This window comes from Meleagris gallopavo, chromosome 3 (assembly GCF_000146605.3).
Source record: "Meleagris gallopavo isolate NT-WF06-2002-E0010 breed Aviagen turkey brand Nicholas breeding stock chromosome 3, Turkey_5.1, whole genome shotgun sequence".
In the NCBI taxonomy this organism is placed as follows: Eukaryota; Metazoa; Chordata; class Aves; order Galliformes; family Phasianidae; genus Meleagris; species Meleagris gallopavo.
The window spans coordinates 52,204,787-52,228,386 of record NC_015013.2 but is presented as its reverse complement, the minus strand read 5'-3'; the positions used below and the strand labels follow the sequence as shown (position 1 = coordinate 52,228,386).

Here is a 23,600-nt window from a genome sequence, read left to right as displayed (position 1 = left end):
TCATGAGAACAAATCAATTCTGAACCATTTTCAGTTTGCCTCATTCTCTCTCCAAAGATTGGGTCTCCTGAATTTTAAAGCCCTAGAGTATCTCTGAAAGACAACAGTTTGCTGGACAGCCTTTAAAATAATCTCTATTTTTGCTACTCGTTCCTTCTAATCTTTGTCACTGGCTGTGGGAACTTGGTAACTGTCAGTCAGCTCTACAACTCTATTTCATTGAAAAAGACACTATACACTGCCAGCCCACCAGCACCCAACAAAGACCACAACAAATGTCACTGCCTGAGAGTGCCCTGAGTGCCAGGGCTGGGAACTGCTACTGGTCGGAAAGGCACCAAATGAGCCTGGCAACTGCCTCGAGAGTTGGATACATCATGTGGTGCTCTAACCCCCAGATTTTTTCTTGTCTATTTGTTTTTAAGAGGAGTTCTTGTAAAGCTGCAAAGCGAGATACTTTTTCTGAATTAACTCAGAACTTCAAAGGGCCAGTCTTTCATTCACAGATAAATTTTTTGAATTATGATTTTTCTCAGTATTCTGTAATAAGGCGTAATTTCTGTTTAGTAAAGAGGTCACAATCATTCTATTTGCAGCAGCAATTCCTTCTGCATAAATCTTTTTCCGCTTTCCAACACAAATTTGTAAGAACTGCTTATGGAACCTGTAGCACTAGACCATCGCCATATGTTTTACCAGGGGTGAAAAATGTCTGTCTTTTTGCAGAGCAAGGAGAGCATTCCAGTATGGGGCCTACAGTTTTACTGCAAGTTGGTTTCTAGATGCCTTTCAAATTGTTGGTTTTAGCCTGGAAAGTACCAAATGTTTTAGGCCTTTATTACTGTTTGCTTCCATGTAACATTCATCAGCTGAGACTATCTGAAGGTGGTGATGCAAAATGAAAATGTTTCATTTCAAACCCATGCCCCCCCTACTCTCACACGTGCAATTACACGAGAGCTTGAACAAAAGATGGCAGCCAACTAATATTTCTCTGTGAGGAATGCAATCTACAATTAAATTTTTATTTTTATCATTAGTGTGGATATATTGAATGACAAAGAACATATAAGATTTTTAAGATCAGATCTTATTATTCTGATTATAAAAAATTCTGATTATAACAACCTATAGGAGGGGAGTAACATCCTGAAAGTAACACCTCCTATTTTATCATGTTAGCCAATTACATCAGAGCAGATGTTAGTGGTATGGCAGTAGAGATTGAACCTTCCTGTCACATGGCAACAAAATATACTGGGATATTGACAGAAGGCAGCAGGGGGACAGTCTGACAAATTGGAGGTTGACACAGAAGTGCATATGAAGCAAAGGTGTGTAATGAATTCCTCCTTGCAGAAAAAAAAAGGGAGCCCCTTGACATTAACTGACACTTGCTGAACATTTATGGAGGACAGTGGATGTGAGCAATGCGGGGTGGCGGAAGGTGGAACAGCAGCATGAAAGAGAAGCCACATTCTGAATGGTCGTGCACAACTGTCACACCACGAAGTGAAGAGCATCTTAATCAGTTTACTCGCACAAATTGGCGGCTTAAGACCAGGGAAGTGTGTATGAAGCTGAATATTGGCTTGAATGGATAGGAAATGATGGCAGCAACTGTGGACTACTGCAAAGTTTGAGCCAGGGGGTCCCAAGAATGCTAGTACAGGAACAGAAAGAGCACTATATGCAAGTTTTTTCAGGACCTACCGAACCAATACAAGGTTGAAGGTGACAGTTTTCTGAACTGCATTATAACTGGTGATGAGAAACTCTACAAGCTGGAGTCAAAACGGCACTCCATGGAGTGACTATGTGAATTCCCCATTGAAGAAAAAATGCAGTCCTCATTGGATAAAGTGATGTGCACTGTCTTCCGGGATACAAAAGGGGGTGACCTTTCTGGATTTCCTGGAATCTGGATATGTCATCACCTCTGACTGCTATGTTACAATGCTGACGAAGCTGATGGTTCAATCTTCCAAAGTCAGGTGAGAGAAGACAACTTTTCATTTGCAACACAATAACACCAGGCCCCATACTAGTTTTAACACTGTGGAACGCATAACCAACCTTGGCTGAACTATCCTACAACAGCCACCATATAGTCCAAATTTGGCACTGACTTCCATATGTTCGGGACAATGAAAGATGAATTGTGTGGGCAACCTTTTCTTAGTAATGACATCATCACAGTAGCTGTGAGCCAATGGACCATCTCCACAGGTGCAGATTTTTACAAGTGCAGCATATAGTCTCTTGTTCAGCACTGGTAAAAATGCATAGCTAATGATGGTGGCTATGTTGAACAATATTATCATTACTAGTATTGTTGTAGCTGAGAATTTGCTCTTTTAAATTGTGCTATTTTTGCTTTTTGTATCTGTTGTAGTTTCCATGGAAATAAATAGGAGACATTACTTTTGGAGGAACCTACGTACAGTATGACCTTTTGCACTATGTAGGAAGAGAATTTGTTTATGCAGGCTAAATTCTTAGTTTTCAATCATTTTCTGTTACAAAACAATAGCTTATGCCTGGGGAGTAGCCCAAGCAACTCAAGAGTCTGTGTTTTTCCTTTTTTAAGCTTATGATAGCTGAATTTAGAACTGCTGAATTTGCATTTAATGCATTCTGTAGCTATACACCCTACAGCAATCATTGATGTAAAGTCACAATAAAGTAGTGATTCAGACTGAGTCTCCAGTCTACAAAAAAATAACCCCGAACAAAACTACCCTAACAGTAATTTTGCTTGAATAATGACTGGCTAAAGTTAGAATATGACTTAAAAGAAGCTCTGAGTCCTTTTTCCTCCATGAAGGACTAAAAGTTAGAGAACAACTCACAAATTGTTGTGCATCGGGAATTCTTCCTAGAGTATATTTTTGAAATTTTCTTACTTGTAGATATATTTATCTTGATCTTTGATCCAAGTAGAGGAAAATCCCGACTGTAAACAAACATAAAAATACCACTGCTTTCTAGATGGTTTCTGGGTGACATTTCATTCAGACGTAGTACCCTCCTACCTACTTTCATTTGATTTAGTCCAGGCTCTGGGTATTTGCATCTTAATGAGATGTGCTTTAGTCTTGAAACAAATGTGCAACTTATTTTTATATACTGAATGTCCTTCTGTTACTGTAGAAACCAGATGTTTGGTAATTAAACTTGCACTGTCAACGGTTGTGTACTGTCATGTAAAATACTACTCTTTACAAGCTGATATCCAGCTAAATGACTTCTTGACTACTGAAAAAGTGTAAGTTAATTGGGAAAAAAGTCTGTCTTGGAAATTAACTTTAAAAAGTAATCACTTTCTAGTGCATTTTATGTAATATTCACAAAATAACATTGCCAGATTTTGTGGAAATTTTGCATATCAGAACCCACCACTACCTTCCTTTTTCCCATTTTATTTGTCAATTATTTTCCACTCACAAAAAATGAATATGAACAATAAACAATGAAACTTAAAAGTCTCCTGTAGGGAGGAAGATGGTGATCAGTTTCAACCAACCAGTGTAGGCCTGATACAGCGCTCAAAATATATTTTTTACTTATTCTGGTGTATGTGGAACAAAAATTCTGTGATGATTATCCCTTATGAATCTTCCTTTTTACTTCCAATGTCTATTCTTTCGTGTTTTTTAGGGCATGAGATTTCTTAGGGATCATAAGTCAGTCACTAAAATCAGTAAAGGCTGCTGGGAGACTGGCAAAGAGGTGAGACCTGACATGAAACATGGAGAAGTGGAAAGAAAGACTGCAGTAGTGAAAGAACTAGTAGGTCTCCATGGAGGGAATACATCCAGCACACTTGTCCCGAGGATGGTGTGAAAAAAGGCTTGAATAGGAAATAGAAAAGGAGTATTTCTTGCCATACATTTTTTGAACCTAAAAAGCATAACTAATATAACAACATAAGGACATGGAAATTAGATTTACTTCTAGACTCAGCAGGGAAAAAATATCCAGTTTAAGAAAGCCACCTATAAATAACAGCACTGATACAGACCTGCTCCTCAAAATGGTAACTACAGATTGCTCAATGTAGTGAAATATTAAAATAAGATTTGATTACATTGTTTTCTCTTGAAAACAAGCAAGATTGAATGCAGCTTCAGCTTTTCACTGATCATTGAAATTGTAATCAATATTTCTTCTCTGACACTGTTCATAAAAATAGTTGTTTCCTAGAGTAATAGCCTTGCTTCAGCCATACAATCACAACTTTCATGGTCACCCAAAGGAGCTACCAACTTCCTGATAGGAAAAAATGTTTCTGTGTTTGGATTTTATGCCGTAAGTCACTTCTGAAGGAACACAAAACAACGGAATCATTGTCCAATAAAAATACCTTCTTTCAGACTTCTATTGCTAGCTTAATTTGGTGTGGAGGGAAAACTGTTCTTTTATTTCCGCACATGACGTAAAACTTGTGCAGCAAGAAAACTTGCTACTGATGAGCTGAGATGTACATTATCTTGTAACCTGTAATTACAAAAAGTTTTATTTACATTCCGACCTGTTTTTTTTTCCCTCCATATAGCAGAATGGGCATTTTTTGAAGGAAAGCATCTTCTTTATAAGTTTATATATAGTTTATGACTTGCTTTAGCCTTTCTCCAGCCTCATGTCCACTGCCTTACTTATTATTTTTGGATTTAGAAATATTTTAGAGGTAATGGATGGTATGAACAGGAAAATGATAAATATTGTATGAAATCCCAGAAGACCTAAAGATTATCTACTGAATATAAAATCAGAATGTTGGGAAGATATGTCCAGAGATAAAATTTCAGCCTATTTTCTGTTTGTTTTCCTTCTTTTTATACATGTTTCCTTTGATTCAAAAGTACTTTTTTTGAGACAGTTCAATTATTGTTTCAGCAGGCAGCCACTGTTACATGTAACATTTGGCTGGGAATAGGAGGCATGCAGCATAACTTGGACTTCGTTATTAACTTCTTAAGTATTCCACCTTGAGGAGTTATTTATTAGAAAAATAATAGGACCAATTAAGGAATTATATCTTTTAATACATGGGTGTTAGGTTTTGGAGCAGGCACCACATAGAGCATCAGAAAGTATGAACCAAAGTATGCGCATTGAGACTGAAAAGACTGTTTGAATTTCTCCATGGGAATCCTGCATACACTATTTCACATGCTTCTGAAGCCAACAGTTCCTTTATCTATAGCCATAAGTTTATTAGTTAGCAGTAGAGTTTTGTTGGCATTCACTACTCAAGAACATTTTTTCTATGACACGCATACATATTTTCTAACCTCAAAGCAAACTTGGTTTCTCCAGCATTGTATCTAGATTTAGCAAATGACTGTACTTTGTTTAGAATACTCTCCTTTCAAGAGGATGTTTTTTGGACAGTATTCTGTTCAGGCACTGAATTGCCACAGTGTACAGGACAACATCGAACCACATACAAGGCCACCTATACTTGTGATGACCTGAAAGCGTTATAAGTCTATATCACTAGACACTTCTGAAATTTAAAATAAATACAAGCCATTCCCCAGAGCTACCTTCAAAACAGCGTAAAGCCTGACAGTGGATACAAAGGAAAACTGAGAACTGTGCTTTTCCAGTGAATACAATAGGGGACAGAACCTGAGTAGTGACCTCAGTGAAGTTTAGAAGTCATAAAAAAGTAATCTCTGCACGTAAAGCAAACTTGAATTCTTCACAAAGAAGCCAAATAGAAGGGGATGTAATATGAGAAAATAGCAATTCAGGACAGAAAGCAGATCAAAATTCTCCTCTACTCAATAAAGTATAAAGAAAGGAAAGCTCTAGCTGCTGCTGTTTAATGCTACATCCAGTAAAGAACAGCAATTATAGCATCCTCCTCCCAACTCAATCAACAGATCTTACTGTAGGAAAGTAATTTATTCCCCATCCTACTACCACCATACAATCAACACACAAAAAAAAGAAAAACAGAAACTATATATAACATTTAAACAACTGAACAAAACAATCACTTTTACTCTAAGAACAAAAATGAGAAATGAGAGTTCCAGAAAAAAAAAAAGTTTACAGGCACTTGTAAAAAGTGCTGTAGAATAGAAGTACATTAATAACAATATATTAGAAAGTTTACTTTAAGGTACTTTCCATTCGTAGTAAAGTATAAGTCTTTCATGCAAAGACTATCCATATCTATTGCACATGTATAATATTGTTTGCAACTTGGCTTCCTGCCTAGCTATACATGAAAGTTACCTAACTAGAAAGCCAGGTAAGAAAATAACAGTTCTCTCATAGGATGAAGCACCTTCCAGCACTAGGAGGCTTCTGAAGAATACCCTAGTTTTACCTCCCTCTCTTTGGCAGATTTGGCTCAGTTCTCAGCATTCGTCTGGCAACTATAGTTTTCATGTACCTTGTCAGTCCACATCTCTTCTCTGTCCAAACACTTTAATTCCCACCTTCTTGACCACCTTCTCAGACATCATCATGCTATACTAAAGGGTCAGCAATCCATGCCTTCCCTGCCAGAGTCTACAAGATAAATGTTTACAGTGAATGCCTAGGTCCTGGGAGGAGCTTCAGAAATTTCTGAAAGCTGCATCACTTGTGCCTATCATCTACACACAGGACTGACAACAACACTTGTATATTGCGTTCAACATGAGCATGTTTCTGAGACAATAGTCCAAGTCTTGGACCATCTTCAGAGGTAACTCCAATAACAGTAAAACATTTGAAAGTACCGAAGTTCAAGAGTTGGAAATTGTTGCTGGTAACATCGATAAAGATATTCTCAAATCCTTTTGCACTGCACCACAAGCTAGAATGCATTTCATGAGACCAATGGGAGGCACTGTTTTAAGCCTGTAATGCAGGTCCCCAAACAACCCAGCTGGGAGAGTTGTCAGGAAATACGAAGAACCAAGAAAAAAACCCTGTCTTTCTAATAACAAACAGGCCTCTTACATTTAATACAGTTCAGCAATAATAAAATATACACTGACAATCTGAAGGCCATAACAAGTCAGGTGTGTCAGAGTGCAGCAGCTCCAGGAATTCTGCAGGGAAGGTTGGCAAAGTGTATGACCTTCTTGATGTGGGTGCAGTCTCACAGTGCCCAAACAAAAAGAGCTTACTCTTACCTGCTCCCACGGTCATGCAGCCTCGGAGCTGGCCTCCAGAACAGGCAACTGGGTCCCTATGGGCAAAAGAGAGGCACAAGGAAGGAAACAAGATGATTAGTCTCCAGGTTCCCCCTTGAAAGCACAAGAGGACTGATCAAATCTTATTTGACTGTAGATTTTCTTACTTCTTTGCAGTGCCATAGTGAGCCAGATCTGATGTGGATGTTCACTGTGGGAACCTATGTCCTTTGCTTTCAGAGCAAGCTAGGGAGCAGGGAACAGCTTTCCCTTGGGCAGACCACTGGAAGGGAAGACAGCTGCCCTTAGCAGTTTTGCAAGGTTGGAAAGAAGAGAGAAGTCTCACAGGAATGGTTAAGCCTTTGTGACTCTTAGTTATTTGCTTCCTAAGAAAGAGTAAATCTGTCCTACCAGCAGTGGATTGATCTGCTGAGCAGCCCAAGGCAGTGGTTTTTATAAGCTCTGTAAAGGAGCGTTAGATGATAGTTTGCTTCTCACTCACTATCCTAGAATTCCCTATGACTTGTATTTTCAGGTTTCAGGAACATTCTTCTTTTTGTCTGGAGTAGTATATTAAGGTCATTTTCTTCTATGCAGCCTCCAAATAAGAAACTTCCAGTTTTACCTCCTTCTTACCACACAAGGATTCACCTTCTCCACATCTGAACAAATAAGAGTGCTGAAAGCTTACACACTGTCCCAGGCCCACAAAGTCATCCTATCTTTCTGTTCTTCTTGTTGCAAATTATACCTTCCCTCTGGTAAAGTAGGACTGCAAACCTCTTCCAATATTGCATTAGTTACTGACCACGCACCAACCTCAGAATGTCTCTTTTTTAAATAAAGAAAATTTTTGCTATCTAATATAAAAATAAATTAACATTAGGATTTGCTCCTGTATGGGTGGGCAGGATTTCCAATCAAAGTAAAATTTATATTCTGTTTTAACAGTGATTAAATACATTGATTTCTAACTCCTTCTACAAGCCAGTAAGGTTGCACCCTACTGTGTCTCTTGGAAGTTAGACCTGACTGAATTTCAATAAGAATTGGAAGAAAGCAGTTCCTGGCACACGAATGTACAGACTTCAAACTGGAGAAGATTCAGTGTCAGAGTAAAGAATAAAGAAGGCAGAATAAAGACATCTAGATAAGTGTCATAAATGACAACATAATTTATTCCTGAAATTTGTGAAGATTGGAGAGATGAAGACAAACACATATGTTCAGATGGCTCAAGGAAAACAAAAGAAGAATGTATGTGGTAGAAAGTTTGTTGGAGGGTCTTCACAGAATCATGGCATCACAGAATAGCACGGGTTGGAAAGGACTTCTGGAGATTACCCAGTCTTTCTCCCTACTAAAGCAGGTTCCCTAGAGTAGGTTTCACAGAAAAGTATTCAGATGGGTTTTGAGTAACTCCAGAGGAGACTCCATAGCCTCTCTGGGTGGCCTGTTCCAGTGCCCTGTCATCCTCAAAATACACGTTTTCTTCACATTCACATGGAATATCATATGTTCCAGTTCAGGGGCTCATTGCCCGTTATTCTGTTACTGGGCACTACTGAAAAGAGCCTGGCTTCATCCACTTGACCCTTATGCGTTAGATATTTATAAACGCTGATAAGATCCCCTCTCAATTTTTGCCAGGATGAACAGTGCCAGGTCTCTCAGCCTTTCCTCATAAGGAAGATGCTCCAGACTCCTCAACATCTTTGTGGCCCTCCTCTCAACTCTTTCTAGAAGATCCCTGCCTTTTTTGACCTGAGGAACCGAGAAATGAACACAGTACTACAGACCTCATCAGGACAGAGTAAAGAAGGGGGGAGTGGTATTTACTTCCCTTGATCTGCTGGCTGCATTCTTTCTTAATGCACCCCAGGATCCCATTGGCCTTCTTGGCCACAAGAGCACACTGATGGCTCATGGTCTTGTTGAAGTTCTGCTCTTCAAAAGCAGACATAAGACTAGAACAAGATGCCTATATATCAGTCAGAATTTGTTCCTCAATAATGTTATTTAGTGGCTAAAACTTTAAAGAAGTGTTCAGGTCTTTATTACTGTTGTCCAGCTGTAGTCTTGAGATATACCACCTAAATAAACTCCTATTTGTTATACTAAGCAGTAGTATAGCATTAGGCATTTAATGCTAGAGAATTTTCCACATATATATGTTAAACTAATGAAATAAGTGGTATATGAGAGTTGATAATAACATACTTTTCATCCAGCTTTAATCTAAACAAAGGGTAAAATGTTTAAAGCCTAACATTCATCACCGTAAATCAAAGCATTTCACAATATTAACAAATTTTCCTCAAGAAAAGTAACAAGAAAAACAAAACAATCTGAAGACTGAATTCAGGAGAAAGTAAAGAAAACAGATCAGAAAGGCCATTACTTTTCTGGTCCATACTATCCAAATTCACGCAATCCACTTTGCAAAGATGATGAAAGAAATCAAATTTCACTATTATTATAACTGAAAGAGGAATATGCACAAAACAGCATTCCATCATAACACCAAGTTCTGTGAGTTGCTACGTGTTCTAGAGTGTGCTAAATACTGCAGGTACTCTCAGACAAGAAAAAAAATAAGACAAGATTAAACGAAAAAACAAAATGTTAATAAGACGTCATCTGTTTTGTATCTGTAATCTTTTATAAAATATGCTGGTTAACTTCAGTTCTAACATTTCAGAAAACACTGAATAATGCTTTGAAAGAGAACATCAAATTACTTTAAATTTGGCAGTTGAGTAGAGATATTGCTCAATATAAGAAGCTGCCTCTCTACTGCTCAGAGTATCTGGAGAGAGAATGTAAGAAACACCAAGTAATTTGCTTGCACCTTTTCACACGAAAGTGCTCTTTTGAATGATAAAAACGTGTTTGTGAATTTATACAGTCACCATCTGTATATATAGTTCTTCATGTCTGGCTGTGTTTCCTTAGATTACTTAATTTTAATAGTTTACTGTTCCTTACAGTTCTGTTTATGTTTCTATTTTGAACATGAGAATCAGTGTAGCATGCAAACAAATAGATTGTCATATGAAAATGAAAATAATACCATATAAAAAAAAAGTAAAGGATTAATATAAGTAGATATGAAAAATGCAGTTTTATTTTATCTATTTTACAGACAGTAACAAAATTAATTCACAATGTTTAGTACACTCCTAGTTTTATATTCTCATCTATTATTTTATTACTGTTATGCTAGGTAGTGACTTTTTATTATCATGCTACTCAGAGAACATAAATTTTCATCTATAATTGCAGAAGTGCACCAGCATGGCTCAGAATTGCAATTATTGTTGATACGACCTTCTGGAAGGAGAGATGAATTCTTGGATTTTACTAACTAAGAGTGATAATGTCATACAAAATTAATCTATTCTTGGCAGTTATGGGACTTATTATTTTAATCTGTAGTCAACTAGATTATCACTTGATTTCTTAAACAAATAGAGCTGATATTGATAGTGCTTTGTCTATGCTTCATGTTCTGACTGCACCTTTCATATTTGTGGCAAAGAAAAGCAGAATGGGAGCAAATACATTCTTATCAATATGATCACAGTTCCTGAAGTGCATATCTTGCCACTCTCACAATAGCTTCCATTTATATCTTTTTTGTCTCCTGCCTTTGAGAGCAAACACCAAAATACGACTGCTTTTACAAATAATTATAAAACAGCAACTTTTTTTTCAAAATGAATTTCAATTAAAAAAAAAAACCACCATGTTTCATTAGGAGGCTACTGAAAAACAGAAATAAAAAAAACCCTAGTCAGAAGATATTGGAAGACAGAGCTGTGAAAAGTGGAGTCTGGACAATGATGTTCATATCCCAACATCTTAGTTTCAACACTGGTCAAGAATGGATTGAGAGGGAAAAGCACAAGAACAAAGGAATGAAGTGACATATCAGTTAAATGATCAAGATATCAAGCTATCAGCAACTGTCAGCTCAGATACTTTTTTTTTTTTCTTTTCTTAAGATATATGTGTTTTGATCCATCCTTTCCAGAGTTAGGGGGAAATTCCAAGTTAGAGTGAAAACACAGAGATGCAAGATTCTTTTTATAAAGAAACCAGTTCTAATAAGATAATAATGTGCAATAGCAAGTTGCCTAGCCCTACTTAGCTAGCTTTTGTCAGCATCTATGACTTGGTAATTTAATTTGTATATCATGATTATTCAGCTACTGAAATCTTAGTATTAATACAATGACCATGGTGACACAGTTTTGCTAATTTTATGTGTGCATTGTGAATAAGTACCTATACATTAAGAGTTTTGAACTGTGTATATACCAGCAAATTCACAATTTCCTAGCTTACCCATACTCTGAACTATACTCAACCAAAAATTCTGCATACACACTAAATGTATAAATTCATTGTTTGAAGAGTATTCCATTGGCGACATATTTTCCTTTTTCTTTTCAAAGTCTTTGCTAAATGCCATCATTACACAATTGCAACTTATTTAACCACCGGGGACCCTACAAACCATTGAAACTGGGCTATGTTTTCTCCTAGATATTTGAAGTTGGTTGGTTGAGGGTTTTTTTTTGCTTGTTTGTTTGCTTTTGTTTTGTTTCAAGATGTGATGAATTTGATGAATTAATATTAAAAATGATGAGAGGACATAAAATACTAGAAGAAAATACAGTATGAAGAACATTACGTGATCAACAACATGTTAAGAACACTTCTGCGAATTAGATAGCATATAGAGATGGAAGAAAAGGCTAATTTCTACCCGAAAAAAATTCTCTAATACCCCATATTTATCTTTTTTCTAAACCAAAAGGTATGAAATCAAAGCATTTAATTATTAAAATGTTGTATGATTATAATGAGCATTTAAGTTACAAATGGTTGCTTTTATTCCACAATAATACATTTTCTGTACATCATAAATATTTGTCAAATGTCTTCTCTGAAAAAATGAAACTTATTAAAGAGCAGACCTTATTTTATCAAATATAGGCATATTAAAAAAAATTGATATCCATTAGTTTTGTACCTTTTGAAAGATTTACAGTCAAATATCTTATTTAGAAAAACAGAAAACTATATTTAAAGCTTTTCTGATTATTATTTATATTATTTTTGTTGGACAAAATTTTTCATAAAATTAATATTCTGATATGTCAGGTACTGGAGACGCACTGCCTTGTAAAATGCATAATTCCTGCACCTATCTATGCAGTATCTATGCAGTCTTACAGAAGTAGACCTATGGAAAATTTGCCCACATTCCTAGTGAACCAGAAGCCACATCATTAACAGTATTTTAACTTCAATCTTACACATCCAGTTCCTTAGCAAAGTTTACTGTGGTGATTCACCAAAGTTATCTTAAACTTACTGAAGTTGAAATTACATGTGTGTGTGTGTGTATGTATCTATTCATGCAAATATATACAACTAGCTAACACTACTAGTGTTTAAATGACTGAAAAATTTACCCAGTTTCAAACTTGGAAACATCACTAGATTGACAGTCATTGGCAATAGACACTGTACATGGTTAGTTCTTTCTTGTTACAGCTTCTTTCTTCGTATATTCAAACAACTAGTCCTGAACAAGTTTATTCTAAGTTAGTGTGAGCATAAGATATCATAGATCTGATGCTGACAACAGCTTTTTCACTTGATGGCCTCAGTGCTTAAGAGCCAGAGTTTAGAGGAGGAAAGATGGAACTAAGGAAGATGACATCTTTCTTTGCCACCTTCTCCTTAGTCATGACTGCCATTTTGTGTTTTCTGCTCCCCAAAGAAAAAGGTGCATTTTCATATACTCGTGATATATCTCAACCTGTTGGGAATATTTTCACTTATTCTCCAAGATTGTTTTGATTCCATCAGGCTAATTTCCTGCCTGTATCAGTATCTTATTTGTGCAATTATACTACATCTCCATTTGCCCTTCTGCCCTTATGACTATTATAATTTACACTATTCATATATTCACAGTAAACTGCTGCATTATAATGATGTTATAGTGTTACTTACACACTTATTTTGATTATACTATTTAAGAATGCTTAAGTCTAGTCATTCTTAAATAGGCAAGGCAAATACACATTAATTATATCTGACTTAATTTGCTGCTATTTTATGGATGCAATAGACATATGCTTTGATCACAAATATAAAGTCTTACAATTTGGGGTTATCTTATTACAAACTGTACATGAAAGTAGGATTTCCAACATTTCCAAGCATGCTTTACTGAATGGTGTTAGGATAAAATGGCAAAGCAGGAACAGGTATGACTTGTCTAACACAAATTTTTGCTTATTCCACCAGCAGGGCTACAGCAACTTCAAGGTGTTAGAGCTATATAGGCAAAAGTCAATTTTACTGAAATTGGAAAAGAGAAATCAAAAAAATCAAAAAAAATCAAAAAAAAGGGCTTTGTCTCTTTTCTAATGATTTGTACTAGTCAGATGAAAAAAATCAGGAAGTTATGGCAGAAATAAAGCAGCGAGATAGTTTGAGGGACTATAACTAGAAAGAAGGTACTAACTACCCCTTCCTTTGAGGTTTCTGGGTTTGTTTGCATCTTATTCTGTCACCTTATACAGTATAGCTTCCTTTCCTAGATAACCAACTCCAGCCCTGAAGAGATATTAACCCACCTAATCTCTAGAAAGGAAGGTGTCTATTCATGTATGAAATAAGTTTCAGTTGGTTTTAAATTAAACCGACATTCTCATCCATGTAGGTAAAATTCTATTGTACAGCATCTATCTAGGGACAGGAAAACCAACCAAACCAACAAAAAAACCCCACTGAAATAAAGACAGATGATGGTTATTACATAACTCCATAGCACATAACATGAAAGTAAATCATGAAAGTGACTTAATTATGAATATATATTAAATGCGTATTTGCATATGCAGTATGAATTGTATGTAGCTTACATGTACATATACATGTAAACAAAAATACAACTGAAATCTCTGGCTTTCAGCTCATGTGTTATATTCCTCTATAGCATATCTGTTATAGAAATCTATCTTGATCAGCCATGATCTTCCTCAGAGGAAAAGGAAATGGCTGTAAAATTTGTGCATTGGCACAAGAATGCCAAATGCCAATAGCAGCACTGTTAGAAGTTACTTAGTTTGCTGTAAAAAACAGTTCTGATTCAGAGCTACTTGAAAACCACTCTCACAGAGCTTGCCAGTTTATTCACACAACAGGAAAGCAAGGAATAGATGGGAAGACCAGGAAGTTGACGAATACACATATTTATCAGCACTAATTCCTTGTTCCAGCCACTTCCACAACAGTAGGAGCAAGGGGACTTTGTAGACTGCTTACAGCATAACAAAGCTCTAGCCTTGACTGTCATATGTTTTTTAGCTTTAACTTACCAGCTTTCAGTATTCTCAGTGGGAGTCCTCAGCTTGTTCTGTTAAAAAAAATATATGGAAAAAATTTAATGTCACATAACAAATATCTTTTTTTCCTGAAGAAATAAAAATAAAATAGAACAGCCAGAGATTGGATAACACAAGTAAAAAAAGAATACTGGCTGGGGAATATCCACAGCCTTGCTGTGTGCAAAATTTCTTTGCATCTGGAAATATGGGAGGTTTGATCAGTATGTTTTGACGGAGTTCCATAGGCTAAATAAGATAGTTGTGCAGCTTAATTACCAAATCATACCTTCTTTCTCCAAGCAATGATCTTTCAAAAAATTTTATATCAGTAGTGAGCTTGTAAATAAGAGATTCAATAAAACAAAGCCTTATTTCACTCTCAAGAAGATGTAGAAAATGTAACAGTTTTGTAAATGTATCTAGTGAATCACCCCCATAAGCCTACACAAGGCCACAGAATCACAGAATTACAGGAGTTGGAAGGGATCTCCAGAGATCATCGAGTCCAACCCAGCTGCCAATGCAGGTTCCCCACACCAGGTCACACACGTAGGTGTTCAGGCGGGTCTTGACTATCTCCAGAGAAGGAGACTCCACAACCTCCCAGAGCAGCCTGTTCCAGTGCTCCGTCACCCTCACTGTAAAGAAGTTCTTGTGCACATTTGTGAGGAACTTCCTATGCTGCAGTTTCTGTCCATTTCCTCTTGTCCTGTCTGCACACACTGCAGAAAAGAGTCTGGCCTCACCACTCTGTCCTCCACACCTTAGATATTTATGGACCTGGATCGGGTCCCCTCTCAGTCTCCTTTTCTCAAGGCTAACCACCTTTGGTTCAGTAAGAATCTTAATGCCATAGATGTTTAATCCACATGCTTCATTCGTGACTCGTGCCTTAACAGCTCCCACTGGTCAGAACAGCTACAGAACAGCTGGGGAATCTACCTGCTGAAGAGATCATCAGTGACGTTACACTGGATAATTTAAAGTTTACGTGGAGTTGTAGTAAGTCCTGGTGCTTGCTGGGTACAAGGTGGTCCTTTTCTTTCTGGCTTTTTTTTTGTTTTTTTTTTTTTTTAACAATGACTAGCCAAAAGGAAGTGCGGCTGCGTAGTGAATACAGCCCTGCTTGAAACCCCCCCAATGTCTAAATAAGAAAAAAATCAGGTCAAGAGTGATGATTAGCTTGCTTACCTTGAGTGGATGGTTAATAATCTGGTACTTCAAGGCTTCCTAGAGCATGTACCTCCATGCAACACCTATATGGGCTATGAAGGAAGACAATACCAGCATGTGAGATTTTAAGCTAAATCTGGATCAAGTATCAGTTACAGATATCTGACTAAAAGAAATCTAGGTCTTGATCCAATTGCTGATTCACTGGCAAGATTGTGATTTTTTTTCCCCAACCAAAGTAAATACTCATAGGACATGAAAATTCAGCTGGCTCTAACAAATATTCATTAACATTCATATACAATAGAAATCCAATGAAAAATACACAAGACTTTTCACATCTGATCCCAAATTCCCTAAATATGAAATCTCAAATAACAGATCCATGGGTGAGGAATAAATGTCTCATAGAAACATAGAATGGCTTGGGTTGAAAGGGACCCCAAGGATCATTACGTTCTAGCTCTCCTGCCATAGGCAGGGCCACCAATTTCCAGATCTGGTACTAGACTAGGTTGCCCAACCTCGTCTTGAATAACTCCTGGGATGGGGCATCTACAACATCTCTGGGCAGCCTGTTCCAGAACCTCACCACTCTTTCTGTGATGGACTTCCTCCTGACATCCAATCTAAACCTTCTCTTATATATATATATATATATATATATATATATATATACACACACACACACACATACATACACACATATACATACAAACAGGCTGAGGGAGCTGGGCTTGTTTGTATATACAGACACATACATACACACACACACACACACAAATATATATAGTACTTGTCAACTTAAAAAGAACTCTAATGAGCTATTGTCTGAAAACTTGGAAGAATGTTTATAGCATAGTTTTTACCAATTAAATGCAATTGTGCAGGTTGCCAGATTTTAATTTGAGCTCTCCTTTAATAGAATCAATTATTCAAATTGATTACATTTGAATAAATAAATATTAGTAATCAGAGCAACTTTGAGGTTATAAGTAACTGTTCAATTTTCAAGCACATATACTCTTTTTTTTTTTTTTTAAAAGTTATTTGAAAACGTCTTCCTTTTTACAAACGTTAATGTATTGAAAGCTCCTTTCAACTACAGAACAATACATTTAAAATAGAAAAAAAAATCTTGCATGCTACTTACTATTAGGATAAACATAATTTACTGTTGAATAAATTGACAAACATTTTGTTGATTGATTAATTTTATGGCTGGTTGAATACTATTCACCAAATTAGTCAACATATAACAGTGAATTTTATTCCATGACTCAATAATTCATTGTAAGTCACTGTTCAAGAAAATATTAAAAATAAGTAGAAAAGTAGAGAGGCACTTCATAAATAAGGTTGTCTGTTTCAAAATTCTGTTGTCATTTTATTACTACATAAGTAGCGACAGAATCTTTTATATGCAACAAAACAAGAATTTTTACACCACATACATTTATTTAGGAACATTTATGAATACTGATGATCAGTACTAATTTTTTTTAAAATTCTTTCAGATTTCCCTTCCTCCACTCACTCCTCCCCCACCCACCTTTTTTTTTTTACCCTTTTTTTTCCCTTTTTTCCTTTTTTTTTCTTTTCATGAAAACAGTTAGGAAAAGAGTATTTCTAAGATTGACATCTTAGATGCTATAGCTTCCAGCATTGCCTAAGGCAAAAGCAATTAAAGATTCTCAAGTGGGAGATTTCTTTTCTGTTACATCTAAATGAAACACTGCAGAGATTACTGGCATATAGTAACACCTGTAGATACAAAGTACTCTTTTAATAATAATGAATAGTTTGCATAATCATCCATCTTCTTATCTCTTGTCTATGTAGTATGGGATGTCTTCACACACTAGTTTGTGAGAGATGTGTAGAGGGATAGAAAAGGGAAGCAAAAATAAAATTGCGGTACATAATAAAAACTCAGACATTAATTTAACAAAGACTTAAGGTAAGTGTTTCTATATATGCTTATCTTTGTATGATTCTGCTTAATCCCTTTGATTTCACTATTATTGATTAAATTCTACGTGGAAAATGTGAATACTGCTGGGATGTAGAGGGTTGGTTGCTCTAAAAAATAAAATAAAATCACCTTACTATCATCATCAATGGAGACCTCAGAATAAAGGATTGGTCAACTATATAATCATATATATCTATATATTAAATCTGAGGTAAGATGTTGACTTATTAAAAACATCACTAAACATGACAGAGGATCAAAGTGCAAAAACAAAATTTTTAATACTAAATATTTTTTCATAAACTGATTTCTTCAGTAAAAATCTGTGCCAACTCAGTGCTAACTTGAAAATAATTTTGAGAAACGTTATGTATATTTAAAAAATTGACTAGTGCTACCTACCAAGTATACTAAAAATAATATCTTGGTGTTCTTAGGTTCTTCGTTGATATTTTATTCAAAAAGAAATGCGTCTCCTAAATTACATTAGATTGTCACATCACAGGAAATATTACCTAGCAGCTGGTTTTATACAAGGCAATAGAATTGTTTTATGCTTGGGTCTAATGCAATTTGTGCATACTTTGCATTTTATCATTGTGACAAGGTAGACATGTGGGATTCTATATTTGAAGATGAACCTAGAAGAGAACAGATTGCTGTTTAAAGGCAAAAGAATCACCATAGACTTACATTAAGTGCTTCAAGAAATCATTTCAATGCCACTAAAACACACAGCAGAAGGATGTCCTAAAAGAATTTTCAAAATGTGTACTTTTTATTCCGTAAGCTTTGATTGTTGTCTGAGGCCTTCATCTTTCCAAAGCAATAAAACAGATATAAAAATATATAGTGCTACTTAATATGCATAAATGGAAAAAAAAAAAAGAAGTTTGACCCTTCTGATTAATATGCAACTAGATTTCTTAAATATTAGTCACAAAATCAGTGTAATTTCAAAACTATATCTCATTTAGACATGCGAAGCTAAGACACAGAAACACTATTTCTGCATTCTACCATCATTAATGCAAGAATCTAGTGAAGTTCTGATAAGACACAGAGTCCTCCTCTGCAAGGAAACATAACATGATATGTGATTATATAAAGAAGGAGATAGTGGTTAGATTTATACAATATTGGTCAGAAATATCAGAAGAATATATGAAGTTCTGTCTTCTATATTTTTAAAATAGAGATTGAAAAACTAGGGAAAAAGTAGAAGAGAGTCACAAATATTACTTGAGAAGTAGATAAATGCATTTTTGCAGGAGACTGCTACAACTCAATCCACCTGGATTATCAGATAGGACATTAAGAAGTGGAGTGACTGTAATGTATAAATACTTCAGACATAAAACCATCAGATACTAAAAGGCTTTTTAACCTAGTAGAATAAGTCATTACAAGAATGAATGTTTAGAAGCTAATGGCAAATAACACACAAATTTATGATATGGAATGTGGCCAGCTATCAGAACAAAGTACAAGTGATCTCACAGTTCTGAATCTGGATTCCTCTAGCCAACACAGGATATATTCACATAATAAATGCCTCAGACAAACAAATGTTGTTTAACTTAATATAGCAAAAAGAGTAGCTATGTAAATATAGAGAAAGCCCTTAGAAAATATGAGATACTCTCTTATAGCCCAGGGGATATCATTCTCTGAATTCCTCTGCAGTAGGTAGCAATTTCTGAGTTTGAATTTATTGCAAATTGAGACTGTAAGTCATCTTTCTCTCATTCTACAAATTTTAAGAGCACTATCAAATTCTTAGGAATAAAGATAGTATTTTGAATAGTCTGTTATCTACATACAGAACTGTTTAGAAAAATATTCTCATGTTTCATGAAATCTCTAACAGCTTAAAGAAAAAAACCCTCAAAACCAAAAAACAAAAGTGTGTAAAACCCATTGCAAATCATTGTAAGTCAGTTTATTGATTTTGAAATAATCATTGCATAATGATTAATTCAAATAGTTCAATTTTGAATCAACAGATTGAGAAAGTATTTTGTTTTCATAGCATAGATATAAGGCAAGGACAAGGTACAACACAGAGGTACCCAATAACATGCACACTGTTTTAAATCTTATTTGTTAATGTCATGCAGAAAAACAAACATTAAAAAAAGACAGTGACCATTGATCTCTGAAATTTTGATGAAATCAGCATATTCCCATAAGATGCTTCAATCTTAATGAAAATGTTTTCCAACAGTGATTTTTTTTTTTAACCAAATGAGTGCTCTATTACCCTCTCCAGTGTAAAAAGATGTTTCAGAAAAGTATTAAAAATGATTGACACTATAATTCTTAGAGCATTCACTGAACATGATTGTTTTGGTTGCTCAAATAAGATTATGAGCATCCTAAATCTTCATTTCCAGATACTTACTGATGCAGAACCATAAAACTGTTTGAGTTGAAAGGGTCTTTTGAGGTCTTCCAGTTCAAGTCCCCTGCTTGCAATGAACAGGGACATTCACAGCTACATCAGGTTTCTCAAAGCCTTGTCCAGCCTGGTCTTGAATGTCTCAAAGGCATCCACTGCCTCTCTGGACAATCTATTCCAGTGCTTCACTACCCTATGCTCTACTTGCAAACAGAAAAGCTTTACAAGAGATAACATAAGGGTTTGGGTATTTGCCAAATTCAGCTAATTTAAAATATATATTTTAAGATAGCATTCAAAGTCAAACTGTAATGTAACAGTCTAATCTGGTGCAGTCAATAATACCAAGTACTGCACTCAGACCCAGATGTATAAGTGCTAAAAAAAAATTACAGAATATAAGTCATCTGTCATACAGAAATATAGACCTGGTCCTGAGCTGTGATCCAAATTCTAGCTGATATTGTCATTATAAGACCTGTTCCATACTTTTGCCTACAGGAAAAACAAGTCAAACTAAGTATGTCTAAACAAAAAAAACAAAAAAAAAAAACTTCCAGATATTTTTTGTCACACATCTTTTCATTAACTCCATGTTTGAGCACTTGCCATATTTCCAGAATCCCATATATTTTAAATTCCTTGCATCTTACCATCCTACAGCACTTCTTTCTTCGACCACCCTGTTCTATTTTACACATACAATACCTGATCCCTTAATGGAAATGGTGCTTTACAGTCTATCTGCCAGAGGTCTGTATTACCAGTGATATTTCACAGTGACAGGATAAACTCACTTGTTTCAAAGTAGGTGTTGTGTAATGCACACAGACACCTCACACCTCTGTCACACACATTTATGTGTTTATTGAGCACAATTTTACAGTACTATTTCAATGCACTTAATATCTTTAACAGCAAATTTGGGGCTGAGTTCAGGTCCTTTGTTGGGATAAAAGGGGCCTTTTCCCCATTCTATGCGTTCCAATTCTTCCACTATTGTGCCTTTCTACCTTATTTCTCCAACCTAACAAAGTCCTTCACTGAGGCTTCAGTCTCTGCTTCCCCATTACTTTTTCCCATTTATATCCCAAAGTTTCACAGGATATTATTGACTTTTCCTTCCTCCAAAAGTTCTTCCACTTCACACAGCTTTCTGAATTGCTTACTAAAAACATCAAACAATAAATAAACTCAATCTGTATTATTATGACTACAGAATGTTCGTCAGGAAAAAAACAAAAAACAAAAAAACAAAACAAAACAAAAAAAACAACCGTGTCTAAATGCATCCCTCATAAGAATTTTATAGAGAAAAAGTTTTGTAACTGAGTTTGAATTTTAAATTCCGTCCAATCAGATTTCCTAGGTCCATTTCACTAATTAGAAACTCTAGATGAGGAGAAATTTCCTTCTTTAAAACATCATGATACTTTTGAGACCAAAACTATTCACATCTTTCTAGTCACAGAACCACAGAAAAGTAGGGGCTGGAAGGGACGGGACCTCTAGAGATTGAGTCCAGCCCCCTACAAAGCAAGCCTCCTAATGGTTTCATTAACCTTTGGAATGAAACTACACAGAGCAGCTCTGTCCACAGTAACACAATATGAAATCTAAACATAGTATGAATGCCAGTACATTTACATTTACATTGTAAGTAATTGCTTTCCATCCTATCCTCTCATATCCTGACATATAAATAAAATCTCTAGAAAGTCATGAGGCAACAACTATTCCTGTAAAAAAAATGCTAAGGTTCTACCTAAGAAAAAAAAAAGAGCTCACATCTTACACAATTCAACATTTCACAATTCAAATGCCAATTTGACTGGTACCTGGTTAACTTTTTTTTGAGAACTACTGACCATCTGAATACAATTCAGCCCGTGTGGATGAAAAAATGCTGAAAGTCAACGCAAATAAGTGATCTAATGTTTTTTCAGTGTTTGAACTTTAAATTAATTTACCTAATAAAGCAAATGGAGTCATACAGGATTTTTGCAATTTCAGAACTGTTCAACACATTCATAAATCATCTGCAAAAGCAGAAGAAGCAGCTGCAAGGAGACAAAGTATGCTGGTGATGCTCATTTGTTCAAAGTAATAAAAACAAGAGCAGTTGAACTGCAGAAGAAATGAAGTGATAATGAAGTGGCAGATGAAGTCAGTGGAGGTAAATGTACAGTGATGCACACAATAAAAAACAATACTAATGATGAGGTGACAAGCTCCGAGATTACTTTTGCCATGCAGGAATGGGATCTTTAGAATGAGCTTGTAATAAATAGTTCAATGAAAGTGTCAGCTCAATAGTCACAAGCAGTAAAAAAAAGAATATAAAAGCTTTAAAATGGAAAAGGAAAACAATACTGAAAATATTATAATGTTGTATGATAGCATATAAACCTATCCTGAGTGTTGTTTGCAGTTCCCACAATCCCTCCCCTCCATCTCAAAAGGGAACAGGCAAAAATAAGAAAGAGTAATCAAGGATAGTAAAATGGTTATTCAGCATGAGAGGAGCAACAATAAATAACCTCCCCTCCAATAAATATGAGATAAATAATAACAACTACTGTAAAGTTATGCATAGCATTAAAAAGATAAAAAAGGGACAGATTAGTCAAAACAACATTTGTGACATCAAGGGAATCTGCTTGGTAATATAGGAAAAAAAAATCTAATCAAATAAATAATTCATAGCTCATAGCTTATCAGTAGAAATCCATATTAGGTAATGCAGAAAGTCTATATGGACTTCAGAAAGCACTGGGAGAAATTTATAGAGGAAAAATCTATTAAGGACTAATAATCAAAGACACTCTCAAGTGCAGGAAGTCCTTTAGGTACAATTAGGAGAATAACTGAGCGTGTAAGACCATTTTAACAGCTCCTGGGACCATCTGAAATGATGACAATCAAAAAACTACAAAGAAAAGAAAAAAAAAACAAACACCTATTTCAGACACAAATATAATTTTCAAGCCCTACAAGACTATACAATTTTTCCAGCTATTTCAGTCCAGTTTATAGGCCAATATAAAATAGCATATTTTGTGTCTGTTAAGGTTTAATCTCAATAGGCAGGCAGCTCAGCGCCACAAAGCTGCTTACTGAATTCCACTGCAGCAGGATGATAGAGAGAACTGAAGGTGTAAAAACTTATGGGCTCAGATAAAGACATTCATAGAATCACAGGATAGTTTGTGCTGGAACAGACCATAAAGATCATCCAGATCCAACCCCCCTGCCGCAGTCAGGGTTTCCACCGACTAGATCAGGTTGCCCAATGGCAAAAGTAAAATTGTTGTTGTTGTATTTAACCAACGGTAAAGCAAAGCTGCATGCACAAGCAAAATATTCCCTACTTCACATCAGCAGGCAGATGCTCAGCCATTTCCAGGAAAATAGGGCCCATTGTGCTTAGCCATTACTCGGAAGACAAACACCATCACTCTGGATGTCCTCTCCTCCCCTCCGTTTATGACCCA

General features: G+C 35.7%; 1 long non-coding RNA gene across 2 annotated transcripts; it reads right to left on the bottom strand.

The window, feature by feature from the left end:
* Window positions 1-3,592: 3,592 nt before the first annotated feature.
* Window positions 3,593-15,862, bottom strand: LOC109367000. 2 transcript variants are annotated; one of them, XR_002113728.1, is made up of 4 exons: window positions 15,749-15,862; window positions 14,549-14,586; window positions 7,143-7,198; window positions 3,593-4,500 (listed from the first exon to the last, which is right to left on the bottom strand). It is a non-coding gene; the product is annotated as an uncharacterized LOC109367000 (long non-coding RNA). The 2 variants fall into 2 exon arrangements; XR_002113727.1 differs by lacking the exon at window positions 3,593-4,500 and adding an exon at window positions 6,137-6,531.
* Window positions 15,863-23,600: the final 7,738 nt, after the last annotated feature.